The sequence below is a fragment of the Gorilla gorilla genome, chromosome 21 (assembly GCF_029281585.2).
Source record: "Gorilla gorilla gorilla isolate KB3781 chromosome 21, NHGRI_mGorGor1-v2.1_pri, whole genome shotgun sequence".
NCBI lineage: Eukaryota > Metazoa > Chordata > Mammalia > Primates > Hominidae > Gorilla > Gorilla gorilla.
Genome location: NC_073245.2, coordinates 17721059 through 17739924, shown reverse-complemented (window position 1 = coordinate 17739924; position 18866 = coordinate 17721059).

The window sequence follows — 18866 nt, the reverse complement described above, 5'->3', positions numbered from 1 at the left end:
CTTTCTTAAATGCTTGGCAGAATTTGTCAGTAAAACTACATGGACCTAGAGATTTGTGTTTGTTTTCTTTTGTGTACTTTTCTTTTGGATAAATTTGAAACTACAACTCCACCATAGAAAATATACAAATGAAAAGCATGTATATGAAAAGGTGCTCTGCCTCACTAGTTGTCAGAATAATACAAATCAAAACCAAAATGAAAAGCTGCCAGGAAGTTTGAACTTGGCAGAGCCCACCACAGTTCAGCAAAGCCACTGTAGCCAGACTGCCTCTCTAGATTCCTCCTCTCTGGGCAGTGCATCTCTGAAAGAAAGGCAGCAGCCCCAGTCGGGCTTTGAGATAAAACTCCCATCTCCCTGAGACAGAGCACTTGGGGGAAGGGGAGGCTGTGGGTGCAATGTCAGCAGACTTAAACATTTCTGCCTGCCAGCTCTGAAGAGAATGGCAGATCTCCCAGCACAGCACTCAAGCTCTGCCAAGGAACAGACTGCCTCCTCAAGTGGGTCCCTGACCCCCGTGCCTCCTGACTGGGAGACACCTCCCAGCAGGGGTCGAGAGACACCTCATACAGGAGAGCTCTAGCTGGCATCTGGCAGGTGTCCCTCTGGGACAAAGCTTCCAGAGGAAGGAACAGGCAGCAATGTTTGCTGTTCTGCAGCCTCTGCTGGTGATACCCAGGCAAAGGGGGTCTGGAGTGGACCTCCAGCAAACTCCAGCAGAACTGCAGCAGAGGTGCCTAACTGTTAGAAGGAAAACTAACAAACAGAAAGGAATAGCATCAACGTCAACAAAAAGGACGTCCACACAGAAACCCCATACGAAGCTCACCAACATCTAAGACCAAAGGTAGATAAATCCACGAAGATGAGGAAAACCAGTGCAAAAAGGCTGAAAATTCCAAAAACCAGAACACCTCTTCTCCTGCAAAGGATCACAACTCCTTTCCCGCAAGGGAACAAATCTGGATGGAAAATAGTTTCACGAATTGACAGAAGTAGGCCTCAGAAGGTGGGTAATAACAAACTCCTCCTAGCTAAAGGAGCATGTTCTAACCCAATGCAAGGAAGCTAAGAACCTTGAAAAAAGGTTAGATGAGTTGCTAACTAGAATAACCAGTTTAGAGAAGATCACAAATGACCTGATGGAGCTGAAAAACACAGCATGAGAACTTTGTGAAGCATACACAAGTATCAATAGCTGAATTGATCAAGCAGAAGAAAGGATATCAGAGATTGAAGATCAACTTAATGAAATAAAGAATGAAGACAAGATTAGAGAAAAAAAGAACACAAAGGAACAAACAAAGCCTCCAAGCAATATGAGACTATGTGAAAAGACAAAACCTATGTTTGACTGATGTACCTGAAAGTGATGAGGAGAATGGAACCAAGTTGGAAAACACTCTTTAGGATATTATCTAGGAGAACTTCCCCAACCTAGCAAGACAGATCAACATTCAAATTCAGAAAATACAGAGAACACCACAAAGATACTCCTTGAGAAAAGCAACCCCAAGACACATAATCATCGATTCACCAAGGTTGAAATGAAAGAAAAAAATATTAAGGGCAGCCAGAGAGAAAGGTCGGGTTATCCACAAAGGGAAGCCCATTAGACTAACAGTGGATCTCTCTGCAGAAACCCTACAAGCCAGAAGAGAGTGGGGGCCAATATTCAACATTCTTAAAGCAAAGAATTTTCAACCAAGAATTTCGTATCTAGTCAAACTAAAGTTCATAAGTGAAGGAGAAATACACTCCTTTATAGACAAGCAAATGCTGAGAGATTTTGTCTCCATCAGGCCTGCCTTACCAGAGTTCCTGAAGGAAGTAGTAAGTATGAAAAGGAAAAACCATTACCAGCCACTACAAAAACATACCAAATTTGTAAACCTCATCGACACTATGAAGAAACTGCATCAACTAACAGGCAAAATAAACAGCTAGCATCATAATGACAGGATCAATTCACATATAACAATATTAACCCTAAATGTAAATGGGTTAAATGCCCCAATTAAATGACACAGACTGGTAAATTTCATAAAGAGTCAAGACCCATCACTGTGCTGTATTCAGGAGACCATCTCACCTGCAAAGACACACATAGGCTCAGAATAAAGGGATAAAGGGTGGTTCACGCCTGTAATCCCAGCACTTTGGGAGGCTGAGGTGGGCAGATCACGAGGTCAAGAGATCCAGACCATCCTGGCTAACATGGTGAAACCCCGTTTCTACTAAAAAATAGAAAAAATTAGCCAGGCATGGTGGCGGGCGCCTGTAGTCCCAGCTACTCAGGAGGCTGAGGCAGGAGAATGGTATGAACCTGGGAGGTGGAGCTTGCAGTGAGCTGAGATCATGCCACTGCACTCCAACCTGGGCAACACAGCGAGACTTCATCTCCAAAAAAAAAAAAAAAAAAAAAAAAAAAAAAGGATGGAGGAATATTTACCAAGCAAATGGAAAGCAAAAAAAAAATCAGGTGTTGCAATCCTGGTCTCTAATAAAACAGACTTTAAACCAACAAAGATAAAAAGAGACAAAGAAGGACATTACGTAATGGTAAAGGGATCAATGCAACAAGAAGAGACAGCTATCCTAAATATATATGCCCTCAATACAGGAGCATCCAGTTTCATAAAGCAAATTCTTAGAGACCTACAAAGAGACTTAGATTCCCACACAATAATAATAGGAGACTTTAACACCCCACTGTCAATATTAGACAGATCAATGAGACAGAAAATTAAGGATATTCAGGACTTCACCTCAGCTCTAGACCAAGCAGACCTAATAGACATCTACAGAACTCTACCCACCAAGTCAACAGAATATACATTCTTCTCAGCACCATGTTGCACTTATTTTAAAATTGACCACATGATTGGAAAGAAAACACTCCTCAGCAAATGCAAAAGAATGGAAACTATAACAAACAGTTTCTCAGACCACAGTGCAATCAAATTACAACTCAGAATTAAAAAACTCACAGCACAACTACAGGGAAACTGAACAAACTGCTCCTGAATGACTACTGGGTAAATAATGAAATTAAGGAAGAAATAAAGAAGTTCTTTGAAACCAATGAGAACAAAGATACAATGTACCAGAATTTCTGGGACACAGCTAAAGCAGTGTTTAGAGGGAAATTTATAGCACTAAATGCCCACAGGAGAAAGCAGGAAAGATCTAAATTTGACACCCTAACATCACAATTAAAATAACTAGAGAAGCAAGAGCAAACAAATTCAACAGCTAGCCGAAGACAAGAAATAACTCAGATCATAGTGGAACTGAAGGAGAGACATGAAAAACCCTTCAAAAAAAAATCAATGAATCCTGGAGCTGGTTTTTTGAAAAGATTAACAAAATAGACCACTAACCAGACTAATAAAAAAGAAAAGACAGAAGAATCTAATAGACACAATAAAAAATGATAAAGGGGCTATCACCACTGATCCCACAGAAATACAAACTACCGTCAGAGAATACATAAGCACCTATATGCAAATAAACTAGAAAATCTAGAAGAAATAGATAAATTCCTGGAAATATACACAGTCCCAAGACTAAATCAGGAAGAAGTCAAATCCCTGAATAGAACAATAACAAGTTCTGAAATTGAGGCAGTAATTAATAGCCTACCAACCAAAAAAAAAAAAAAATAAAAAAGCCCAGGACCAGACAGATTCACAGCTGGATTCTACCAGAGGTACAAAGAGGAGCTGGTACCATTCCTTCTAAAACTATTCCAAACAACAGAAAAAGAGGTACTCCTCCCTAACTCATTTTATGAGGCCAGCATCATCCTGATACCAAAATCTGGCAAAGACACAACAAAAACAGAAAATTTCAGGTCAATATCCTTGATGAACATTGATGCCAAAATCCTCAACAAAATACTGGCAAACCAAATCCAGCAACATATCAAAAAGCTGATCCACCTCGATCAAGTCAGCTTCATCCCTGGGATGCAAGGCTGGTTCAACATATGCAAATCAATAAACATAATCCATCATATAAACAGAACCAATGACAAAAACCACATGATTATCTCAACAGATGCAGAAAAGGCCTTTGATAAAACTCAACACCACTGCATGCTAAAAACTCTCAAAAAACTAGGTATTCATGGAACGTATCTCAAAATAATAGGAGCTATTTATGACAAACCCACAGCCAATATCATACTGAATGGGCAAAAGCTGGAAGCATTCCCTTTGAAAACCAGCACAAGACAAGGATGCCGTCTCTCACCACTCCTATTCAACATAGTCTTGGAAGTTCTGGCCAGGGAAATCAGGCATGAGAAAGAAATAAAAGATATTCAAATAAGAAGAGAGGAAGTCAAGTTGTCTCTGTTTGCAGATGACATGATTGTATATTTAGAAAACCCCATTGTCTCAGGCCAGAATCTCCTTAAGCTAATAAGCAACTTCAGCAAAGTCTCAGGCTACAAAATCAATGTGCAAAAATCATAAGCATTCCTATACACCAGTAACAGGCAAAAAGCCAAATCATGAGTGAACTCTCATTCACAATTGCTACAAAGAAAATAAGATACCTAGGAATACAACTTATAAGGGATGTGAAGGAACTCTTTAAGGAGAACTACAAACCACTGCTCAAGGAAATAAGAGAGGACACAAACAAATGGAAAAACATTCCATGCTCATGGGTAGGAAGAATCAATATCGTGAAAATGGCCATACTGCCCAAAGTAATTTACAGATTCAATGCTATCCCTATCAAGCTACCATTGACTTTCTTCACATAATTAGAAAAAACTGCTTTAAATTTCATATGGAGCCAAAAAAGAGCCCGTATAGCCAAGATAATCCTAAGCAAAGAGAACAAAGCTGGAGGCATCACACTACCTGACTTCAAACTATATTACAAGGCTACAGTAACCAAAACAACATGGTACTGGTACTAAAACAGATATATAGACCAATGCAAAAGAACAGAGGCCTCAGAAATAATGCCACACATCTACAACCATCTGATCTTTGGCAAGCCTGAGAAAAACAAGCAATGGGTAAAGGATTCCCTAGTTAATAAGTGGTGTTGGGAAAACTGGCAGCCATATGCATAAAACTGAAACTGGACTCCTTCCTTACACCTTATACAAAAATTAACTCAAGATGGATTAAAGACTTAAATGTAAGACCTAAAACCATAAAAACCCTAGAAGAAAACCTAGGCAATACCATTTAGGACATAGGCATGGGTAAAGACTTCATGACTAAAACACCAAAAGCAATAGCAACAAATGCCAAAATTGACAAATGGGATCTAATTAAACTAAAGAGCTTCTGCACAGCAAAAGGAACTATCATCAGAGTGAACAGGCAACCTACAGAATGGGAGAGAATTTTTGCTATCTATCCATCTGACAATGGGCTAATATCCAGAATCTACAAAGAACTTAAACAAATTTACAAGAAAAAAAGCAAACAACCCCATCAAAAATGGGCAAAGTATATGAACAGACACTTCTCAAAAGAAGACATTTATGTGGTTAACAAATATATGAAAAAAGCTCATCATCACTGGTCATTAGAGAAATGCAAATCAAAACCACAATGAGATACAATCTCAGGCCAGTTAGGATGGCAATCATTAAAAAGTCAGGAAACAACAGATGCTGGAGAGGATGTGAAGAAATAGGAAAGCTTTTACACTGTTGGTGGGAGTGTAAATTAGTTCAACCATTGTAGAAGACAGTGTGGCAATTCCTCAAGCATCTAGGATTAGAAATATCATTTGACCCAGCAATCCCATTACTGGGTATACACCCAAAGGATTATAAATCATTCTACTATAAAGACACATGCACACCTATGTTTATTGCAGCACTGTTCACAATAGCAAAGACTTGGAACCAACCCAAATGCCCATCAATGATAGACTGGATAAAGAAAATGTGGCACACATACACCATGGAATAATATGCAGCCATAAAAAAAGGATGATCTGATTTCCTTTGCAGGGACATGGATGAAGCTGGAAACGATCATTCTCCACGAAGGAACACAGGAACAGAAAACCAAACACAGCATATTCTCACTCATAAGTGGGAGTTGAACAATGAAAACACATGGACACAGGGAGAGGAACATCACACACCAGGGCCTGCTGCCAAGTCTGTCCCACAGACTCTGGCCAAGCAACAGATGACAGGAGTACTCAGACACAGGTGACTGTGAAAAAGCGGGCTAGGGGACTGCCGGCACTAGGGGACGAAGACAGTCAGCAGTCCCCTTAAGCCAGCGATGTTCACCTTTATTTAGTATAGATTTAATGACAAAGGCTTGGAACAAACACAGTTTGTGGGTAATTAACATTGTTGACCCCCTGAGTAGAGAGCAGCCTTGCATGAAAATGATCAAAGGTTGGTTTCTGAAGACAGGAGTAAACAAATTTATCCAGATCAGTTCCTTTACATTCCCTTGTTACATTCCTAGCCTTTGCTCTCAGGCTCCAGATAAGAGAATTTGGCTGCCTTCAGCCATAATTTCCTTCTGAAGCTTTTGCAAAACCTCCCGGCCTTCCAAGAAGGTTTGCATCTTTCCTGTAATTTCTCCCACCACCCTAACCGATCTCCTTCAGGGACCTGTTCATGGGTGGGGTGCTAGGGGAGGGATAATATTAGGAGAAGTACCTAATGTAGATGATGAATTGACGGGTGCAGCAAACCACCATGGCACGTGTACACCTATGTAACAAGCCTGCACATTCTGCACATGTATCCCAGAACTTAAAGTATAATAATAATAATAATAATAATAGTAAATGAGATCCTGTCATTTGCAATAACATGGATGGAACTAGAGCTCATTATGGTAAGTGAAATAAGCCAGGCACAGAAAGATGAACATCACATGTTCTCACTTATTTGTGGGATCTAAAAATCAAAATAATTGAACTAATGAAGATGGAGAGCAGAGAGATGGTTACCAGAGACTGGGAAAGGCAGAGAGAGGTTGGGGTTCGGGGAAGGAGATGGGGATGGTTAATCAGGTACAAAAAAATCGTTAGAAAGAATGAATAAGACCTAGTATTTGATAGCACAATAGAGTGACTATAGTCAACTATAATTTATTTGTACATTTAAAAATAACTAACAGTATAATTGCATTGTTTGTAACACACAAGATAAATACTTCAGGGAATTGATACCCCATTTTACATGATGTGATTATTACACATTGCATGGCTGTATGAAAACATCTCATGTTCCCCATAAATATATACACCCACAATGTACCCACAAAAATAAAAACAAAAGTTTAAAAAGTTTTTTAAGTTATATTTTATTTTTGATTAGCATATAAAAATTGTACATAATTATGGGGGCAATGTGATGTTCTGATATATGTATATATTGGGTAATAATCAAATCGGGGTAACTCATTGTGGTTTTGATTTGTGTTTCCCTAATGAGTAATGTTTTCATGTGCTTATTGGCCATTTGTATGCCTTCTTTGGAGAAATGCCAGGCACATCTTTTGTGTTTTTATTATTGAGTTGTCATAGATTCTGTATATTCCGAGTACAAGTTCTTTATTATCTATGTGATTTGCCTTGATGAAGTATGATTTATCTGTTTTTGTTCCTTTTTTTTCCTTGTGCTTATGGTGTTATATCTAAGTCTTTTTGATTAACAATGTCAAAAAGTTTTACTTCTATATTTTCTTCTAAGGGTCTCATAGTTTTAGCTCCTATCTTTAGTTCTAGGATCTATTTTTTGCTAACTTTTATTCACGAATTTTCTTCTGTACCCCTATCAAAAATCAATTGACCACAAATGTAAGGATTTTATTTCTGGACTCTGAATACTAGTCCATTGGTTGATATGTTTATTTTTATGCCAATATCATGCCATCTTATTTTTGCAGTTTTGTACTAAGTTTAGAATCAGGAACTCTCACATTTTTCTTCTTTTCAAGACTGCTTTGACTATGCTGGGATTTTTGTATTTTCATATGAATTTGAAGATCCAGTTTTCAATTTCTGATGGAAAGGCATCTAGATTTTATTTGCATTAAGCTTATAGATCTGCTGTATTTTCTTATATGATTATAAGTACCCTCTATATGTCAGTGAATCCCAAATCTCTACACTTAATCCGTATATATCTTAGGAATTCTAGACCTGTGTATATGACTGACTACCTGGCTGTGTTTGAAGCATCTCAAACTTACCATGCTTCACTCTTGCTGTTTTTCCTCATTACCTGGACCTCCTCTAGCTTTCTCCCTCCCAGTCAATGGCACTCCTATTTACCTAGTGGATTATGCCTGTGTATTAGAGCAAATTCCCTTGGCTGTAGATGATTTAGACATAAAAAGCTTCATTTTTCTCATGGAAATAAAGGCTAAAGGTATGCAGGCCTGGGATGACATGGTCCAAGTTGACTACTAAAGTTACAATTTCACATTTTATTTCTAGATAGAAGGGTTTAGAAAAAAAAAGAATAAGGTCTTGATGTCATCCTTTAAAGGAAACATGTCAGAAGGCCCCAACACTTCCACTTATATTTTACTGGTCAGTCGTCAGCAAGATGCACGACCATATATAGCTGAAAGTGAGACAGAAACACATAGATCTTATCTGGATCTCCTGGCACATCAAATAAATTTCAGGTTCTATTGTTAAGAAGAAAGGGAGAAGGTGAATATTGGGATAAGAAACTAGGGGACTCTACCACTGCTGACATTTTTACAATCAACCTGTAAAAATCTTTTCCTTTTTTTCCCTTTTCATCCAAACTGTCAACAAATCGTGTTTAGTTTACTTTTCAATACTGTATTAAATCAGTTCACCTCTGTTCTCTAATGCCCTTACATTCAAGCTATCATCATATTTGCTGGCGGCAACAACTGGTTATCTCTCTATTTCTGCTCTTTGCCCTCTGTATTCCCCAAATATCTATCACAGCAACATGTTACAAAATGTAAATCTGATAACGTTGTTTTGTAGCTTTAGACTTCCCTGTGGTTCTCATTGCTCTTAGCATCTTTGGAGTTACCTAAGAGTCCTTTCATGGATTGGACCCTACCTGTATCTCCAGGCTTAACTCATACTGAGAGGTGACAGCGTGCTGGCAGTCCTCACAGCCGTCGCTCGCTCTCGGCGCCTCCTCTGCCTGGGCTCCCACTTCGGCGGCACTTGAGGAGCCCTTCAGCCCGCCGCTGCACTTGTGGAAGCCCCTTTCTGGGCTGGCCAAAGCCGGAGCCGGCTCCCTCAGCTTGCGGGGAGGTGTGGAGGGAAAGGCGCCGGCGGGAACCAGGGCTGCGCGCGGTGCTTGCCGGTCAGCGCGAGTTCCGGGTGGGCGTGGCCTCCGCGAACGCCGCGCTGGGAGCGGCCCGCGGCCCCGCCGGCCCGGGCAGTGAGGGGCTTAGCACCTGGGCCGGCAGCTGCTGTGCTCAATTTTTCCCCGGGCCTTAGCTGCCTTCCCGTGGGGCAGGGCTCAGGACCTGCAGCCCGCCATGCCTGAGCCTCCCCCCGCCCCTCCGTGGGCTCCTGTGCGGCCTGAGCCTCCCCGACGAGCGCCACCCCCTGCTCCACGCACCCAGTCCTATCGACCACCCAAGGGCTGAGGAGTGCGGGCGCACAGCCTGGGACTGGCAGGCAGCTCCACCTGCAGCTCTCCTGCGGGATCCACTGGGGGAAGTCAGCTGGGCTCCTGAGTCTGGTGGGGACGTAGAGAACCTTTATGTCTAGCTGAGGGATTGTAAATACACCAGTGGGCACTCTGTATCTAGCTCAAGGTTTGTAAACACCCCAGTCAGCACCCTGTGTCTAGCTCAGGGTTTGTGAATGCACCAATTGACACTCTGTATCTAGCTACTCTGGTGGGGACTTGGAGAACCTTCGTGTCCACACTCTGTATCTAGCTAATCTAGTGGGGATGTGGAGAACCTTTGTGTCTAGCTCAGGGATTGTAAACGCACCAATCAGCACCACCAAAACAGACCACTGGGCTCTCTGTGAAATGGACCAATCAGCAGGATGTGGGTGGGGCCAATAAGAGAATAAAAGCAGGCTGCCCGAGCCAGCAGTGGCAATCCGCTCGGGTCCCCTTCCGCAGTGTGGGAACTTTGTTCTTTCGCTCTTTGCAATAATTCCTGCTGCTGCTCACGCTTTGGGTCCACACTGCGTTTATGAGCTGTAACACCGCGAAGGTCTGCAGCTTTAATCCTGCCTGAGCCAGCTAGACCACGAACCCACCAGAAGGAAGAAACTCCGAACACATCCGAACATCAGAAGGAACAAACTCCAGACGCGCCACCTTAAGAGCTGTAACACTCACCGCGAGGGGTCGCAGCTTCATTCTTGAAGTAAGTGAGACCAAGAACCCACCAATTCAGGACACAATACCACATACTGTTCACATTCTCTGATTCAGCCACATGGACTTTTCTCAGTTCCTCACACACATTGCGCTTCCTGCTACAGGGTCCTTGCACATACCATTGCTTCTGTTAGAATGCATTTTCCTCCTCTGTCTGACTACTTAAAATTTATGCCTTTTATCTTTCTACTCACTCTTATGAGGTCAAATTCTCCTATTATGAGCTCCCGCAGCTTCTCTCCTATGAAATATATAGCACTGTGGTCATTTTACATTTACATGATGATTTTCTATTTGTTCCTCAGTAAGCTCCCTGGAGGCAGACTTGATGTCTTTATGTGCTCTGTTCTTAAAATAACATTTGATATTTGGTATAATCAATAAATATTGGTTCAATGAATGAATGAAATGAATTGAAGAGATCATGGAGAAAAGAGAATCAATTTTTTAGTTTCAAAAATATAAAACTAGGGCTAATATATTGATGTTATAAAAAGTAACTTTGTTGAAAGCAAAAGAACATTATTATACATAGAAATGCTCTACAACTTAAAAAAAATTTGTTCCATGACGAGCTCTCAGGAGATCCTGAGAACATGTGTCTACCCTGTGTCTTGATAGCGGTAACTTATCTTGTGAATTCATTCATTCACCAAATAGTTGTTGAGAATCTAATGCACCCCCTGTCACTTGCTAGTTGTATGAACTTGGTAAGGCAGTAAGTTTTCGGGTTCAATTTCCTCATTTCCTTATACAATAATAATTGATTTCCCAGGACTCTTTTCAGACAGTTTGCTAAAGTCTACACCTGATATTTTTGTTTCATGACTCTCCTCATCTATTCATTAATTTACTGTTAATAAAAGATTTGCCTTTGAGGTTTATATCTCTCTGACTTAGACAGTTATGCATGAGTGGATTCTTTCTTCATATGGGTAATTTGCTGCCACCCTAATGAGCTCTGCTAGGTGTTTGATAAAATATAGCATTGAACAAATTGGAGTTGGTTTCTGATATCATGAAAGACATAGTGTAGTGGGAATGGACGAAGATGTAAAAGAATCACAAAATAATTAAATGCTAAATTGGAACAGGCATTGTGAGGGTCAAGTTAGGGAATACGCTGTGAACGTGTAGGAGACTAGTTTAGGTGTGGATCTGAGGTAATTTCTCCAGGAAAGTAATATTCTAACAAAGATTTGGAGGATAAATAAAGAGTTGGACAAACAAAGAATGAGAGAAAACACACAGGACTGTGAAGATTCCCAGGTAAATGAAAGCTTGTGGTGACTTTCCAGAAGATCGGGGAGGCTGCCACGAGCTGAGACTACTAAGAATATTTACTATGTCTCACCTCAGTGCCACTTTTCATGTGACATACTTTCCAGATTCCATTCAATTGGATTCCTTCAATGTTCCTTCTAAACAGGCCCCAAGGATTTGATACAGTTCCTCTGCAGTGCTATGATAAATGCAAAAAACATTGGAACATTGTCTTAGTTCAGATTCCTATAACAAAGTACCGTAGACCATGTGGCTTATAAACAACAGAAATTTATTTCTCACAGTTCTGGAGTTCTTAGAAGCCCAAGATCTGGATGGCAGCATGGTCAAGTTTTGGCGAGGGCCCCCTTGCAAGTTGCAAACTGACTACTTCCTGTTATAGTCCCACATAGTGGAAAGAGAATGAGAGAGCTCTTTGGGGTCTCTCTCATAAGGGCACCCATCCCATTAATGAGGGCTCTACCCTCATGACATAATCACCCCCCAAGTGCCCCACCTTCTAATACCATCACATTGATAATTAGGATTTCAGCATGTGAATTTTGTGGGGACAAAAACATTCAGTCCATTGCAGGCATTTTTCCTTTTTGCCTAGGAAAGTTAAATTTCCGTTAATGTAATCTGAGTGAACATTTGCATTTTTAACAACTTCATCACTGTTGTGCTTGTGGCCAATTAAGTCCTCAGAGTCTTTATCAAGTAAATGAATGTTAGGGCAGTTATGTACTTTGAATTAACATTTGAGCCTAATATAATTTTAAACATATCATTGCTAGTTTCAAGTTCTTGTTATTTGTTGTAGTATTTTGTTCTTGAGATAATTCTTAACCTATTGCATTCTGCTTTGTTCATCACTGATATCAATAGATACTGCATACTTGGTACATATTAAGCCTAATTACATACATTTTGTTCCGGAGAAATAATATACATGGTGAAAAGTAAGCAATAAAATGATGGCAAGTATGTTAATGAAAAGAAAGCATCTGCTATGTGTAACTTTCTAAGTCAGGTGTGATTGTAATGTCAAAGACAGGCCTTTATTTCCAGGGAATTAATGAACAGATAAAGAGGGCCATGAAACAAAAAATAGAAAAACAAAATGATGTGGTGATTTTTTGTCAAAGCAATGACAACAGATGGGCTGAAAACTTTCTTGAGGGATCAGTCATCTTCATTTGAAGTGTTTCATGGTTATTTGAAAGCCAAAACTAACCTGACTGGAGTATTGTATGTAAGAGAGTGTATGTGTGTATTTCTTCAAACAAAAGAAGGGAGTTAAAGACTTATATCCAGAGTTTTTCATAGTTAAGTGTTTAAACAGTGAAGTGTTTCTAGGGAGTCTAGGTGCACCATGCTTCATACTTGGAGAATTCTCACCAAGATGATTTGTGAGCCAGTGTAGTGTTCACATGTAACACTGGAAAGATCAACATCCACGAGCTTATTTGCAGTCTGGACAATGTTAGGCACTTGTCACAATCTTGGCCCCAAATGTGATTTCTGGGAGGCACATTTTTAGGAGACATCATTGAGTTTTTCCAGTGTCCATGGACCAATGTCTGCACCACAGAATCAGAGCCTGGAAGATCCCTGTTTCAACTAGTGAATCCAGTTTTTCCACTGCACAGTGAGGCTACATCTAACTGGTAAACCAAAGACAGATGAGAACCATGCCTTTTCTGAGAAATCTCTGGAGCATATTTCACAAACTCAACCGGCCATTCATTCTTGTGTCAAGTGAGTCCTGCTTGTTAAGAAATTTTTCCTTGTGCTTAACCTCTGAAAGTCTGCGACTAAGCGAGCTTTCACTATTTTGTCAAGTGGAGATGAGAAAAAATTTGGAAACCATATAATCAGGGCCATTAAGTCCCTTTCACCTTTGTCCCCTCTGGTTTACAAAATAAGTTCAGGTTCTTTCACTTTCTCTTATTGTCATATATCTATGTTTATCGTTTCTTGGTGGTCTGGAACATTCTCACATTTTTTGCTTACACCTGGGAAACTTGTTTCCTTTACTCACAGGCTAATGTTCTTTCTTGTTCACCTCAATTAGTTCCCCTTTACATCTCTAGTGCACCTAGCATTTCTAGAATACAAAATTTAGAAAAGTAAGTGTTTATAGTAATATTGTTATTTGGCAGAAAATGATAGTTCTTAGGAGAAAAGTAAATTGTTTTACTATTTTAAAGCCTTGAGAGTGAGAATCAAAACTGTGATGGGATTCTCATCCCTCTGAGGCAAGTATGTTCTACACTATCTGTCATTCTCTAGGCAGGAGTATGAACCAAGGTGAGTTTGTAGATTTTCCCGGTCTTGGTTTAGGGTTTTTGGTGATGCAAACACTAATCATCATGGCCATCCAATGCTAGTTCCAGTGAGGGACTGCTGGTTTCGACCTGTGCTCTGTAAGAGCATCCTACAACAAAGAACACTCCTCACCTTCTTAAACATACACTCTGTATCTTTATTTACAATATTAACATGACCAATCTTATTGGGAGCTTATAACATGCAATGCATTTTGCTAAAAGCCTTACATAGATTACATAATTTAATTTTCTCAACAGTGCTACCAGATGAGTACTCTTTTCCCATACATTTTACTGATGAGAAAATTGAGTCAGAAGTTTAGGTAGCTTTCCCAAGGTCAACATCTGAAAACTGGCAAAGCTAAGCTTTGAGTTCATGTCTTTTTTATCCACAGCCATGAATGTAAACATTTTGTCTTCTTTTTCCTTCTGCATGTTAAAGTGCTTCCTGTTTGTAATAGATTGATGGTAAAAAAAAATGGTCTCTCTTTTTTAAAAAAAAATATCGTAGAGATAGGAATCTCATTATGTTGCACAGGCTGGTCTCAAATTCCAGGGCTCAAGGGATCCTCCCTCCTTGGCTTCCCAACGTGCTGGGATTACAGGTGTGAGCCACTGTGACTGTGCCTGACCAAATGATTCCATTTTTTTTTTTACCCCTCTCTGTATCCACAGCCTTTGCAATGCTACATTGTAGCTTCTCCATTCAAGAGCTGGGGTTCACTTCCCCACTCTCCCATCCTTGTGATTGTTTTTGACCAATAGAATGCAGCAGTATTAATAGTGTGGAACTTTCAAGTCTATGACTCACTCAAGAGATCTTGTGCTATTCCACTATTCCCCTTGGGAACCTGCCTAGTTGCCATGTAAATAAGCTCAGATGAGCCTGCTAAGAAATAAGATGCATGGTGGAAGATATCCCAGTTGTCCCATCAGAAGAAGGACTTTTAGAAGAAGGTAAGTGAGAAAAGTCAGAGATGGCAGGGGAAGAAGCTAAGCAAATGTTATCATAGCTAGACATTAGTTTCAGCCTGATCCAATGGGGAACACTAGACCATGAATTGCACCATAGAGTTGGTTCCACTTTGAGGCAGGTTGAATACACCCATGCATCTGCCCTTGCATGTATGTCTATGTGTAGTGTATATGTGTGCTTGGCTCCCCAAGCATTAGCAAAGAGCAATTCTTTTGAGAAGAGGGAAACCGTGGGACACATCTGAGGGAGGGATACATTGGTCCAGTGAAGGGAACTTGGCAGGGCACCTTTAGCTTTTCCTGAAGTTTACTTGGGAAGAAGTAAAATCACAGACTTTTCTTGTCCAGGAACTCAAAAGGTGAAGAAAGTCAGCTGCAACCCCGCAGTCTATGGTAAAATAAAAAACAGTTGACTCAATATATATATTGAGCAATGAGAATACATATATAAGGGAAAAGTTGTATGATAGAAAATACATATCTGAATACACACATATATAATATGCAATTTTCCCTTTGTATCAAGGTGAGATTGGTTTCATGACCTCCTGTGAATGCTCAAGTTCCTGGAGGGGCAACTGTATATATGCACACACAAAAACATATATACATGTACATGACAATATATAAGTACCACTTCCACAGGCAAATACACAGAAGCACACATATCCCGATATATACAGAATAAGTCTGAAATACATCAAATATAAACTGTGATTATCAAAACCTTTTGGAATTAAATATATTTTTGTTTTCTTTATGATTTTCTTCATTTTCAAACTTTCTTAGCTGAGCACGTATAGATTTAATAATTACAAAGAAACAGAAAAATGTTGGAGAACGTAATGTAGATCCCAAGTATGCAAAGCATCATAAAATTTTAAAGCCTTTTATATACATTATGACATGCATTGCCGTGTTGGAGTCACAAGACCCCTTAGTAGATAGTGAGATAAAAAAGTTGTTTTAGAAGTCTTCTTCCTGTGAAATCTCTGTGAATATGTCTTTGACTTCTGGAAGGGGCCAGTTTCAATTAGAGGCCATTCTGGTGACCACAGTGAGTGACCTTGCACGTAGCTCCCTAGAGCTTTAAGCAAGTGTAAATAGAGCTGCCATGTTGGTCAGCCCCTTAAACATTTTAGGTTTTTTATTTTTCATGTAACATGAAACTTGAAAATTTTTATGAAAATTTGGACTAGTCTTTGGAGACTTCTCCAGATCTAAATTTCGGGGATTCTGAGTCAATGTAGATTCAACCAATAAATGACTTTCAGAACACTCACTGGGTGATGATGTTATTGACAAAGGATAAATGAGAATCTTTCCTTTAGGCATCAGAAGCGAACTTAGAGCAAAGAGTCATAGGAATGCTCCATTTACAGTAAGAAGAAAACCTTCCAGTTTTTACTAAAGACTACCCTTAGTGGTTGTACTTGTTGCTTGAATTGGGGTTTTTCCACTGCTGTTAAAAACACTCAGAATGAGAAGGACCTGTATGCCTGCTTTCCTGCTCTCTGGTCAGCTTGAAGGGACAAATGGGAATTTTGCTAAGACACAGCTCTGTAGAGGGGAAGGACCCAGAAGAGAAAGTGTGTGGGAAGAGGTGAGAAGTCAATGATCCAAATTCTTGGTCTCTGGAGGCAAATGGCAAGCCTTGTCTGTGGAGACAGCTTCACCAAGATCATCTACATTGTCTTCCGGAGCTTAAACCCATCTCTAAGCTGCAGGTGTTCAATTTTGTCTTCAGGCCACGTGTTTCCTATAAACCTGAGACTTAAACATTCAATTATCAACTTAGTACTTCTACTTAGATGTCTCATAGGCATCTCTAGCTTAGTATGGCCAAACAGAGTCCTTAGTTTCCCCTTCGAGCCTGGCTCTCCTCACCTTTTCCATCTCTGTAAACAGCTCTACCATCGACCCAGTTACCAAAGCCAGAAGCCTGAGAGTCATTCTTGACTTCTCCCTTTCCGTCATCCCCCACATCCAATTCATCAGCAGGCCCTGTCAATTCTCTCTCCAAAATATACCTCATGCTCATCTATTTTTCTCAATCTTGAGAACTCCCTGTCTATATAAACCATCATCATGTCTTATCCAGGCTTCTGCAATCGTCTAAAGATTGGGTTATTTGTTTCTGCTCTGGCCTCAACAATTTATACTCCACATCACAGCCAGAAGGACCTTTTAAAACCTTAAATTCATGTTATGTCACTTCTCTGCTTAAATCCATTGTTCTTAGAATAAAAACTATGCTCCTATTTATGACCTATAAATGCCCTCGTGATCTGGATCTTTCTCCTCCTCATCTTCAGCTACCATTCTTTTTCTGAAAATATTTAGGAGGCTTGACTTGTTTTAAAGTCTCAAAACATACCCACTTATTTAGGCTACAAGGTGTTTCTCTACTCTCTTCTCTGCCTGGAATATTTTTTTCTTCATTGATCAGATCTTGTTGTGGTTTGTCTCTTCTATCAGCGCTCAGCTTAAGTTTTGCTTCAACAAAAGGGCCTTACTCTCATTCTGTACCATAATTCCCTGTTAATTTTTCTTGTAGCACGAATAAAAATCAATTATCATTTATTTATTGATTTATTTGTGAATAGCCAGTCTCCCTCATTTGAGCATAAGCTCTCAGAAGATAGGCACTTTACCCCTACACAGTGCTTGGTTCATAATAGGCACTTGGTAAGTCTTTCTCAAATGTATGAATAGGGCCGGGCATCATGGCTCACATCTGTAATCCCAGCACTTTGGGAGGCCAAGGCAGGAGAATTGCTTGAGCTCAGGAGTTTCAGACCAGCCTGGGCAACATGGTGAAACCTCATCTCTACAAAAAAATACAAAAATTAGCCTGGCATGGTGGCACACGCCTGTAGTCTCAGCTACTTGGGAGGCTGAGGTGGGAGGACCACTTGAGACCAGGAGGTGGAGGCTGCAGTGAGCCGATATTGCACCACTGCATTCCAACCTGACAAAGTGAGACTCTGTCTCAATAAAAAAACCCAAAACAGCTACAAGAAAACAAACAAATACATGGATAGATATGTGGACTTGGGCCTCAGCTGGTAGAAGATCCAAGCATATTTTTGACCATAATGGCAGGATCACAGAATGGGGAGTAATAGCTTTAGAAGTGACTACTATGAAGATAGTTCTCAATTGGAAGATAGTTCTTAACTGGATTCATAACCATTATAGAGTTTAGCTGAAGAAAAAAAATATGATTAGTTCATGATCAGACATCTATCTGTGTAATACCTGCTGAATGGAATGGATTCCAGATCAGTAGTGACAGCTAATGTTTTGCTGGCATATTTTCAGAGAAATTTTTGGTCCACTCTTCTGCTCCTGAATCTATGTGTCAAATAACCCTCCTACTAGTCTGTGCAGGGAATTCAACACAGAGTTCTAAACTCAGCTTTTCTCAAAAGTATTCATGTGACTTGAGCAGTCAATGAACTTCCAACCCTCAATGTTTTATTTATAAAATAATGGTGACAGGGAAATTGGAAAATATTTTTCTCCTGTTTACTCTTAATTCTAATGTTTAATGATTTCAGGAGACAGATTTATTATCCTTTAATCTACAGATAAGCCCTAAGGCATAGCATGTTTTTTCTAAGCACTCTTGTGCTTTGTGTACTTCCTCCAGCTTTTTTTTTGCCATCTATACAATTACTGATTAGCATCTTTCTTTAAATTGACTCACTTTTATTTTGCTTACCATGTCACTGCTGTATATGAAAAACACAGAATGAATTGTTATAATTTAAATTATAAATTAAAAATTAAGAACATATTAAAACTAAATATAATAATTAGTTGTATAGCTTTAGTAATAAATTTATCCTTAACTCCTTATATAATATTAAAACATTGTTTAAAAGTTGCAGACTGGCCACGTGTGGTGGCTCACGCCTGTAATCCCAGCA